General features: G+C 44.6%; 1 pseudogene; it reads left to right on the forward strand.

Annotated features, from left to right (window-relative positions):
* Positions 1-3,811: 3,811 nt before the first annotated feature.
* Positions 3,812-3,931, forward strand: LOC134952416 (5S ribosomal RNA; annotated as a pseudogene).
* The last annotated feature ends 8,645 nt before the right edge of the window (positions 3,932-12,576 follow it).

Below are 12,576 nucleotides of genomic sequence, written 5' to 3' on the forward strand. Positions count from 1 at the left end.
GCGTTGGGCACTCCATGATCTTTCTCAGACCTACCTCCTGTACCTAAGATAAGCATTTTTTTTATATATATACTACCAATTGATATGCACCTTGTACCTTTTTTCATTCCTTCTACTTTGTACTCCATTTTTATATTAATTGTTGTGTTTTATGAATTTTTTATAAACCACAGTGTATTACCCTCCCCCTCCTTTTTATCGTGCAAAAATAAATACGTCTTTTTTATATACAATCCTTTTTACGTTCCTTTAATATAGACACCATTGGTCGCTCGCACCCAATTTCTTGGCTTTTTACAACATTTTTTACAGCAATTTACCACTGCTGTTTTTATTTTTGGGGCCAGCTGACACCCTTTGTACCAAGGGAGTGTAAAATTTGGACATACATTTTACATTTGCAGTGAGGGCCAACCTACCACAAGTGGCGCTATTTTTTCTTGTTGTTTACAAATCTTTCTCGGTATTACTAAAAATCAGCTGCCTGGTGGGAGTTTCTCCTCACAAACATGTTTAGGAACAACGAACGCACTACAAAAAGAAATGACCTATGTCAGAGAATATTTAATGAAAATAAAACCGTGGACACACCCACCCCCCCATGTGACCTAGATGACCTTTTTTGGGGGATTGAGAGACTTCTCACAAAAGAGGTGAAAGCTTGGTGGGACGTCAAAGGTTTAGAACATTACATTTCAGTAGCTAGAATCCCTAGAGGATTGAGGGTGACTAAACAACCTACTTTTGGAAATAATAACACTGAATTCATGGAAAAATGGGATGCTATCCTACACACCTGCTCCATTGATCTCATGAAATTATTAATTATGGAGAAAAAGAATATACTGATGGAGTTAGAATCATCCATTAAAGAGAAGGAAGCAGAAATTGACAAATTTAAAGATAAGGAGGACTGCATCATCAATGGAAAAGTATTAAGTAAGAAAATGGAACGAATAGAGGAGGAAGTAATTAAAGGGAAAGAAAAGAAATTCTTACGGGATAAAGAAGACTATGAGCAAGGGAAGATCAAGAATTGGAGCAGATTTAGAGCTCCAGGATCATATCAGAACAAAGCTACCAAACAGTACTGGAAAACGATACCCAATGACCGATCTAGGAATAAAAATCAAGACACCCCTAATGACCCAAAATTTGGAACCACAACCAAAAACAGGTTTTCAATATTACAAAGAAGGGGATCCCAGAGTGACAATGATTTTTTATCCCCAAGCACAGGCACAAGACCAAAGGACAATATGAAGAACCAGATAAAGGAAGATATCAGACATGCCTCCCCCCTAAAAAGACGGTTTATAGAAGACGAGGAAGGCGGGGCGGCAGGAGGAAGAGAACTCAAAAAGCGGACATTTCTACATCAAAACCATTAATTAAGGACATCTTCAACCTTTCACAACATACTCTCTCACAACCGGAAATTTCCTTGCTAAATAAAGGCCTATCCTTTGCCCCAACCAGCGGCATGAATAAATTTGAAACTTTTATAGACCTCAACAAGTTCGTACGAAAATTAACATTGAAACGACACTTCCTAAAGAAAGAAGACGCCATTCTCAGAAATTATGACAACTCAACTACCCAATCAAAATCAGGACTAAAACCACCATCGAAGTACTACCCGTTGGAATCCAAGGGGAGCCATTTAAGTATCTTCTACGACCTAGTGAAAAAGGATCTATGTGATTCAGAAGTAGAACCTATCCAGGAAAAAAACCTCTCCAATAAAGAACGAGAAGCATTAAAGAAACTACAAAAGAATACTGAGATCATTATCAAACAAGCTGATAAAGGGGGGGGGTTTAGTGATCATGGATCGAGAAAAATATGTAACAGAAGCCAAGAGACTATTGGGCGACACTAAATCGTACAAAATATTACAAAAAGATCCAAAAGAAGATTATCTGGAAGATCTTCGATCACTACTTTTAAATGGACTACGTACCAGCATTTTAACAAAGGAGGAATACCAGTTTTTAATGCAGTCCTACCCCGTTACCCCGATATTTTACTTCTTACCAAAAATTCACAAATCAATCACAAACCCACCAGGCAGACCAATAGTGGCCGGTATAGATTCTCTTACTTCAAATCTTTCCGAATATGCAGATGTTTTCCTCAGGAAATATGTAACCCAATTACCATCATACCTCAAGGATACAACCGCAGTACTCAATTCAGTCAAAGACATCGAATGGAAATCAACATATTTATGGGTCACAATCGATGTGCAAGCACTTTATACATGTATCGAACATACAAAGGGTGTAGCAGCATGCAAAGAATATCTGGACAATGATCCTTCAATGACTGATTCCCACAGACAATTTATCTGTGACATCATGTTCTTCATTTTAACCCATAATTATTTTAAATTTTTAGACAATTTTTATTTACAAAGCTGCGGAACCGCTATGGGAACTATTTTCGCACCAAGTTTTGCTAATTTATTTATGGGAAAATGGGAGGAAACATACATCTACAATGACCACCCTTTTAAGAATTTTATTGTGTTTTACAAGCGATATATAGATGATATCCTGATGATCTGGGACGGCACAATAGAAGATTTTAACAATTTTTTTATTGAATACCTGGCACACAATGAATTGAATCTCACATTTACTTCAAAAACTGACAAGGAACAAATTGAATTTTTGGATCTCATCCTGGTGGGGAAAGAAAATAGCATCATCACGAGGAACTACATCAAACCGGTGGATACCAATAGCTACTTGGATTACAGGAGTAATCACTTAAAACAGTGGAAAAATAATATCCCCTATTCACAGTTCCATAGAATCAGAAGGAATTGTAGCGAAATAGAGGAATGCAACAACCAATTGGAGAAATACAGAAACAGATTCCTGGATAAGAAATATCCCACGAACATTCTTGACAAGGCGGTCAATAAAACAAGAACTTTGGTGAGAAATGACCTCCTAACATACAAGAAAAGGGAAAAGAAAAAAGACTCTACTGCCTTTATCACGACTTACAGCAGACATGAGAAAATCATCCGACAATCAATGAAAACTCACTGGAACATTCTTTTAATGGACCCTGTTTTAAAAGACATATTACCACCACAACCTGAAATCATTTTTAAGAAGTCAAAAAATCTTAAGGACTTAGTGGCACCGAGCATGCTGAGACCCATAAACAACAAGAAAGAACCTCTTATCAGGTGTGTAGGTAGCTATAAGTGTGGACACTGCAATACCTGCAAATATGTACACCCAAATCGAAAGACTTTCTCTGCAACAGGTGATATGAAAGAATTCAAGATAAAAGAATACATGAACTGCAACTCAACATCTGTGATTTACCTTTTGGAATGTGACTGTGGTAAAAAATATATTGGGAAGACAAAAAGACAGTTAAAACTAAGGATTCAAGAGCACGTTCGAAACATCAAAAATAAGGTGGAAGCACATGCAGTTTCTAAACATTTCCTGCTACACCACAATTCCAATCCTGAGGCCTTAACATACAAAGCCATAGAACATGTCACACTTGGCGAAAGAAGTGGCGATCTGGCAAACCTGCTATCCAGAAGGGAGATGTTTTGGATATTTCAATTGAGGACGATGCATCCGGCTGGATTTAACGAAAGCTACGAAATTTCTCCTTTTCTTTAAGTACCTTTTTGATACTACCCCCCTTCCCCCCCCCCCCCCCTTCTTTCTTTCTCCCTTATAATAAACACTGTGGTGTTTGGGAATGGCGCTCTCTTCTTATTTCTAGACCATCTTACAGTTGTAAAAAATTTCTGGTGAACTGGTGCTAAGTAGACTACAGCCATACCAAAATGGAACGCCCACTCTCGTCCGATCGTGGAAGCTAAGCATTTTTATGGGCCTGGCCAGTATCGGGGAGGGCGACCTCCGGAGAAGACTAGGTGCTGTAGAGACAATGTATGCACGTAAAAAGTTCCTAAACCAGTAAAACAGCTGTCATTCTAAATATTCACTCATATAAACCCTAAACACTTTTTGTTTTCACCTTCCTTTATTATGTATGGATATTATCCTATGCACTACTCTTAAGGCACATTAATGTTATTTTTACACTCTTGCACTAAATAAATAAAATAAAACATAAGTAATAAAAGAGAATCAGCACAGGCACTTTAATAATTTATTACCTAATATTCAATATTTATTTCCTTTTTTATATAACACTAAAATGAATATATAATTGGTTCGAATGAAGTCCATCATAAAACTCTGGTAATTCATATATTTTTTATTTCCTCCATATGTTTTCTGGACAAGCTCCATACTCATATACAGTCTAAATGAAGAAGCCACAGACTGTATATCCAAAGAAGTAATAATCCGCCATTGGGACCCATTATTAATGATATCAGAAACAATGTTTGCGTTCCACGTGCGTTTCAAGACAAGCCTCCGGAGATCATTCGCTGAATTAAGTTCCCACAGGAAGTGACGCACAGAGAGCTCCGATTCCTGAGTGCGGTTCACGATGCATCGCGGTTCCGGGTTCCTGTATGCAACGTGACATCCGGTGAAGTGTACGACAATTTCCGGGACAAGACACTGCGCGGGAGTCAACGCAAGCGCAGAAGGACCATTAAAGAGACATCCGTCACCCGAACGTGTACTCGGGAGTTGACGCATGCGCAAAAGAACTCGTCACACTACAGGAAGTGGGGCGGAAGTCCGGGATGCCAGTACTCATATGAACAATTAATAGAATACACTCACTACACTGCTCGTTTTTTAAGTTGATGTTTGTAACTAGCTCTGTTCTTAAGACACCCATTACCTACATATAATTTGTCTAATTTTGAAAACATACAAAATATGTGGTTTTCCCTGAACATCACTCTGGGAGGAAGTGATGTCATACATAGTTTAATTGATAGTGGTATAAATAGGAGCTTTGTCTCAGTACCACACCACCCTTGATGAAGTCCTGAAGGACGAAACGCGTTGGGCACTCCATGATCTTTCTCAGACCTACCTCCTGTACCTAAGATAAGCATTTTTTTTATATATATACTACCAATTGATATGCACCTTGTACCTTTTTTTATTCCTTCTACTTTGTACTCCATTTTTATATTAATTGTTGTGTTTTATGAATTTTTTATAAACCACAGTGTATTACCCTCCCCCTCCTTTTTATCGTGCAAAAATAAATACGTCTTTTTTATATACAATCCTTTTTACGTTCCTTTAATATAGACACCATTGGTCGCTCGCACCCAATTTCTTGGCTTTTTATATATATATATATATATATATATATATATATACAAACAAATATAGAAAACCACAGCACTCGCCACCCCAGAAGCGGGGTGCAGTGTCTGCACTCACCACTCATAGGGTGGGGTGCATGCAGCCCATGGCCACCTACCCAAATACATAGAAATAGAGAATTCAGCACTCACCATAGCAAGCTCACTTGTCCTCACAACATCAATAAATAAATGATGGGGGTTTAGTTAGTGAATTGGCCAATGCACGGAAGCCTGCATACCGCTCCATATATACACACACACACACACACACACACACACACACACACACACACACACACTAGTTTTACGGACCCAGCATATACTGGGTCACCTCAGTTCCCACCCCCGTGATTGGCTCCGCCCAGTTCTGGAAACCCCCCCATGCAAATCCTGCGTTTGCCACTGCAGATATGGAGCGTTTTCATGCAGAGAACGTAGATATTTTCAGCACACTGAGCACAGATTATTTGCAGCACACTGAGCACAGATATTTGCAGCACACTGAGCGCAGATTACGGAGCTTTTCAGGGAGAGAACGCTGCCACGTCCTCTCCGTTCAATCTGCAATGCACAAGTGAAAATGGCGGCGACTCGCGGCTCCTTATATAGAATATGAATCTTGCAAGAATCCGATAGCGGGATGATGACGTTCGGGCGCGTTCTGGTTAACCAAGCAAGGCGGGAAGATCCGAGGCTGCCTCGGACCCATGTAAAATAGGTGAAGTTCGGGGGGGGGGGGAGGGGGGGTGGTGGGTACGGATCCCGAGGAACCGAACCCGCTCATCTCTAAAAAAATACAGTATTATAATAATATCATAGTGCAGAACTGACGTTTCGGGACTCGCACACCCCTTTGTCTAGGTAAATAAACAAACACTGCTGGTGTATTTTATATATACACACGGTGTGTGTATATATACTGTTATATACGCACACTCTGTCCTCCATGACCTCTCCAAACACCAAATCTACAGTACCTCCCTTCATCCACTCCCCGTCTCACTGAATGCATGCTGTCACCTTGCCCACCAACTTACTTTTTGTGGCTGGCTTGCTGGCAGTGCATCCACCACTGCAGCTCCATGAATCTGCGTGATTACACTGTGTGTGTGTTTGTGTGTGTGTGTGTGTGTGTGTGTGTGTGGGTGGGGGGGGGGGTGACCGTGGCTGTCAAGAAGACATTGTCTCGCAAAGGCCCATGGAAGGAGGAGTTGCTGCGGCTGGTCATGCACAGCAGTCATCCTCCTGTGGCTATTTTTGATGCTTCCGACTGCCCTCACTGGCTGCTCCCTGCCTAGCCGCTCCCACTGCTGGCTCCTGGCTGTATAAGCTGCCCGATCAGAGCTGAGAGCTCTTAACGCAGTAGCAAAGCCCAAAGCAGCACACCTCCACTGGCCCTAGGCATTTGCATAGTTTTCCTATGTCTAGGGCCGGCTCTGTACATTATAACACTCAACAAGGAAGTGAAAGTAACTTTTACACAAAATCTTAACAATTAATATAAATTACTGCATTTACTAAATTACTCACTAAAATAAGGGTCTACTAAGCTTGGCCGGCTGTCGGGATCCCGTCGCCCAGCATACCGGCGCTGGGATCCCGACCGCCAGAATGCCGGCAGCGAAGCGAGTGCAAAAGTGCCCCTTGCAGGTACGCTGCGGGCACAGTGGCATGCTTCGCGTGTTACGCTATTTATTCTTCTTCCATGGGTGTCGTGGTCACCCCAAGAGGAAAAATAGTTGTTGGTATCCGGATGGCCGGGATCCCGTCGCCAGTATGCTGAGCGCCGGGATCTCGACAGCCAGTATATCGAGTGCCATCCCTAAAATACCTACTTTTGATACGTGATCTTACCCTTATACCCCACTTCCATTAAAATCCTGTATCTGACCTGGGTAATGGAACATGGGGACAGATGTATTAAGCCTGGAGACAGCATACGGAAGTGATAAACCAGTGATAAGTGCAAGGTGATAAACGCACCAGCCAATCAGCTCCTAACTGTTAATTTAAATATTGGAGCTGATTGGCTGTTGCATTATCACCTTGTACTTATCACTGGTTTATCACTTCCTTATGCCTTCTCCAGCTTAATACATCTGCCCCATGGTTTCAAGATATGTCACAGCAGCTTGAAACTCTGTTCACATCGCAGCCTGGATCCGGGTTAGTGGCGGGTCTTTCCTTTGTCGACATTAGGAGATGACATCATCTCTAAGCACCAGTGACCCGGCTCTCCATTACAGATGTGCACTTGAAATTTTTCGGGTTTTGTGTTTTGGTTTTGGGTTCGGTTCCGCGGCCGTGTTTTGGGTTCGACCGCGTTTTGGCAAAACCTCACCGAATTTTTTTTGTCGGATTCGGGTGTGTTTTGGATTCGGGTGTTTTTTTCAAAAAACACAAAAAAACAGCTTAAATCATAGAATTTGGGGGTCATTTTGATCCCAAAGTATTATTAACCTCAAAATCCATAATTTCCACTCATTTTCAGTCTATTCTGAATACCTCACACCTCACAATATTATTTTTAGTCCTAAAATTTGCACCGAGGTCGCTGGATGATTAAGCTAAGCGACCCTAGTGGCCGACACAAACACCGGGCCCATCTAGGAGTGGCACTGCAGTGTCACGCAGGATGGCCCTTCCAAAAAACACTCCCCAAACAGCACATGACGCAAAGAAAAACAGAGGCGCAATGAGGTAGCTGTGTGAGTAAGCTAAGCGACCCTAGTGGCCGACACAAACACCGGGCCCATCTAGGAGTGGCACTGCAGTGTCACGCAGGATGGCCCTTCCAAAAAACACTCCCCAAACAGCACATGACGCAAAGAAAAAAAGAGGCGCAATGAGGTAGCTGTGTGAGTAAGCTAAGCGACCCTAGTGGCCGACACAAACACCTGGCCCATCTAGGAGTGGCACTGCAGTGTCACGCAGGATGGCCCTTCCAAAAAACACTCCCCAAACAGCACATGACGCAAAGAAGAAAAAAAGAGGCGCAATGAGGTAGCTGTGTGAGTAAGCTAAGCGACCCTAGTGGCCGACACAAACACCTGGCCCATCTAGGAGTGGCACTGCAGTGTCACGCAGGATGGCCCTTCCAAAAAACACTCCCCAAACAGCACATGACGCAAAGAAGAAAAAAAGAGGCGCAATGAGGTAGCTGTGTGAGTAAGCTAAGCGACCCTAGTGGCTGACACAAACACCTGGCCCATCTAGGAGTGGCACTGCAGTGTCACGCAGGATGGCCCTTCCAAAAAACACTCCCCAAACAGCACATGACGCAAAGAAGAAAAAAAGAGGCGCAATGAGGTAGCTGTGTGAGTAAGATAAGCGACCCTAGTGGCCGACACAAACACCGGGCCCATCTAGGAGTGGCACTGCAGTGTCACGCAGGATGGCCCTTCCAAAAAACACTCCCCAAACAGCACATGACGCAAAGAAGAAAAAAAGAGGCGCAATGAGGTAGCTGTGTGAGTAAGCTAAGCGACCCTAGTGGCCGACACAAACACCTGGCCCATCTAGGAGTGGCACTGCAGTGTCACGCAGGATGGCCCTTCCAAAAAACACTCCCCAAACAGCACATGACGCAAAGAAGAAAAAAAGAGGCGCAATGAGGTAGCTGTGTGAGTAAGCTAAGCGACCCTAGTGGCCGACACAAACACCTGGCCCATCTAGGAGTGGCACTGCAGTGTCACGCAGGATGGCCCTTCCAAAAAACACTCCCCAAACAGCACATGACGCAAAGAAGAAAAAAAGAGGCGCAATGAGGTAGCTGTGTGAGTAAGATAAGCGACCCTAGTGGCCGACACAAACACCGGGCCCATCTAGGAGTGGCACTGCAGTGTCACGCAGGATGGCCCTTCCAAAAAACACTCCCCAAACAGCACATGACGCAAAGAAGAAAAAAAGAGGCGCAATGAGGTAGCTGTGTGAGTAAGATAAGCGACCCTAGTGGCCGACACAAACACCGGGCCCATCTAGGAGTGGCACTGCAGTGTCACGCAGGATGGCCCTTCCAAAAAACACTCCCCAAACAGCACATGACGCAAATAAAAATGAAAGAAAAAAGAGGTGCAAGATGGAATTGTCCTTGGGCCCTCCCACCCACCCTTATGTTGTATAAACAGGACATGCACACTTTAACCAACCCATCATTTCAGTGACAGGGTCTGCCACACGACTGTGACTGAAATGACGGGTTGGTTTGGACCCCCACCGAAAAAGAAGCAATTAATCTCTCCTTGCACAAACTGGCTCTACAGAGGCAAGATGTCCACCTCATCATCATCCTCCGATATATCACCGTGTACATCCCGCTCCTCACAGATTATCAATTCGTCCCCACTGGAATCCACCATCTCAGCTCCCTGTGTACTTTGTGGAGGCAATTGCTGCTGGTCAATGTCTCCACGGAGGAATTGATTATAATTCATTTTAATGAACATCATCTTCTCCACATTTTCTGGAAGTAACCTCGTACGCCGATTGCTGACAAGGTGAGCGGCGGCACTAAACACTCTTTCGGAGTACACACTTGTGGGAGGGCAACTTAGGTAGAATAAAGCCAGTTTGTGCAAGGGCCTCCAAATTGCCTCTTTTTCCTGCCAGTATAAGTACGGACTGTCTGACGTGCCTACTTGGATGCGGTCACTCATATAATCCTCCACCATTCTTTCAATGGTGACAGAATCATATGCAGTGACAGTAGACGACATGTCCGTAATCGTTGTCAGGTCCTTCAGTCCGGACCAGATGTCAGCATCAGCAGTCGCTCCAGACTGCCCTGCATCACCGCCAGCGGGTGGGCTCGGAATTCTGAGCCTTTTCCTCGCACCCCCAGTTGCGGGAGAATGTGAAGGAGGAGATGTTGACAGGTCGCGTTCCGCTTGACTTGACAATTTTGTCACCAGCAGGTCTTTGAACCCCAGCAGACTTGTGTCTGCCGGAAAGAGAGATCCAAGGTGGGTTTTAAATCTAGGATCGAGCACGGTGGCCAAAATGTAGTGCTCTGATTTCAACAGATTGACCACCCGTGAATCCTTGTTAAGCGAATTAAGGGCTGCATCCACAAGTCCCACATGCCTAGCGGAATCGCTCCCTTTTAGCTCCTCCTTCAATGCCTCCAGCTTCTTCTGCAAAAGCCTGATGAGGGGAATGACCTGACTCAGGCTGGCAGTGTCTGAACTGACTTCACGTGTGGCAAGTTCAAAAGGTTGCAGAACCTTGCACAACGTTGAAATCATTCTCCACTGCGCTTGAGACAGGTACATTCCACCTCCTATATCGTGCTCAATTGTATAGGCTTGAATGGCCTTTTGCTGCTCCTCCAACCTCTGAAGCATATAGAGGGTTGAATTCCACCTCGTTACCACTTCTTGCTTCAGATGATGGCAGGGCAGGTTCAGGCGTTTTTGGTGGTGCTCCAGTTTTCTGTACGTGGTGCCTGTACGCCGAAAGTGTCCCGCAATTCTTCTGGCCACCGACAGCATCTCTTGCACGCCCCTCTCGTTTTTTAAAAAATTCTGCACCACCAAATTCAAGGTATGTGCAAAACATGGGACGTGCTGGAATTTGCCCATATTTAATGCACACACAATATTGCTGGCGTTGTCCGATGCCACAAATCCACAGGAGAGTCCAATTGGGGTAAGCCATTCCGCGATGATCTTCCTCAGTTGCCGTAAGAGGTTTTCAGCTGTGTGCGTATTCTGGAAACTGGTGATACAAAGCGTAGCCTGCCTAGGAAAGAGTTGGCGTTTGCGAGATGCTGCTACTGGTGCCGCCGCTGCTGTTCTTGCGGCGGGAGTCCATACATCTACCCAGTGGGCTGTCACAGTCATATAGTCCTGACCCTGCCCTGCTCCACTTGTCCACATGTCCGTGGTTAAGTGGACATTGGGTACAGCTGCATTTTTTAGGACACTGGTGACTCTTTTTCTGAGGTCTGTGTACATTTTCGGTATCGCCTGCCTAGAGAAATGGAACCTAGATGGTATTTGGTACCGGGGACACAGTACCTCCAACAAGTCTCTAGTTGGCTCTGCAGTAATGATGGATACCGGAACCACGTTTCTCACCACCCAGGATGCCAAGGCCTCAGTTATCCGCTTTGCAGCAGGATGACTGCTGTGATATTTCATCTTCCTCGCAAAGGACTGTTGGACAGTCAATTGCTTGGTGGAAGTAGTAAAAGTGGTCTTACGAGTACGACTTCCCCTCTGGGATGACCATCGACTCCCAGCAGCAACAACAGCAGCGCCAGCAGCAGTAGGCGTTACACGCAAAGATGCATCGGAGGAATCCCAGGCAGGAGAGGACTCATCAGAATTGCCAGTGACATGGCCTGCAGGACTATTGGCATTCCTGGGGATGGAGGAAATTGACACTGAGGGAGTTGGTGGGGTGGTTTGCGTGAGCTTGGTTACAAGAGGAAGGGATTTACTGGTCAGTGGACTGCTTCCGCTGTCGCCCAAAGTTTTTGAACTTGTCACTGACTTATTATGAATGCGCTGCAGGTGACGTATAAGGGAGGATGTTCCGAGGTGGTTAACGTCCTTACCCCTACTTATTACAGCTTGACAAAGGCAACACACGGCTTGACAAATGTTGTCCGCATTTCTGGTGAAATACTTCCACACCGAAGAGCTGATTTTTTTGGTATTTTCACCAGGCATGTCAACGGCCCTATTCCTCCCACGGACAACAGGTGTCTCCCCGGGTGCCTGACTTAAACAAACCACCTCACCATCAGAATCCTCCTTGTCAATTTCCTCCCCAGCGCCAGCAACACCCATATCCTCCTCATCCTGGTGTACTTCAACACTGACATCTTCAATCTGACTATCAGGAACTGGACTGCGGGTGCTCCTTCCAACACTTGCAGGGGGCGTGCAAATGGTGGAAGGCGCATGCTCTTCACGTCCAGTGTTGGGAAGGTCAGGCATCGCAACCGACACAATTGGACTCTCCTTGTGGATTTGGAAGAACGCACAGTTCTTTGCGGTGCTTTTGCCAGCTTGAGTCTTTTCAGTTTTCTAGCGAGAGGCTGAGTGCTTCCATCCTCATGTGAAGCTGAACCACTAGCCATGAACATAGGCCAGGGCCTCAGCCGTTCCTTGCCACTCCGTGTGGTAAATGGCATATTGGCAAGTTTACGCTTCTCCTCCGACAATTTTATTTTAGATTTTGGAGTCCTTTTTTTACTGATATTTGGTGTTTTGGATTTTACATGCTCTGTACTATGACATTGGGCATCGGCCTTGGCAGACGACGTTGCTGGCATTTCA

The sequence above is a fragment of the Pseudophryne corroboree genome, chromosome 1, assembly GCF_028390025.1.
Source record: "Pseudophryne corroboree isolate aPseCor3 chromosome 1, aPseCor3.hap2, whole genome shotgun sequence".
Classification (NCBI taxonomy): domain Eukaryota; kingdom Metazoa; phylum Chordata; class Amphibia; order Anura; family Myobatrachidae; genus Pseudophryne; species Pseudophryne corroboree.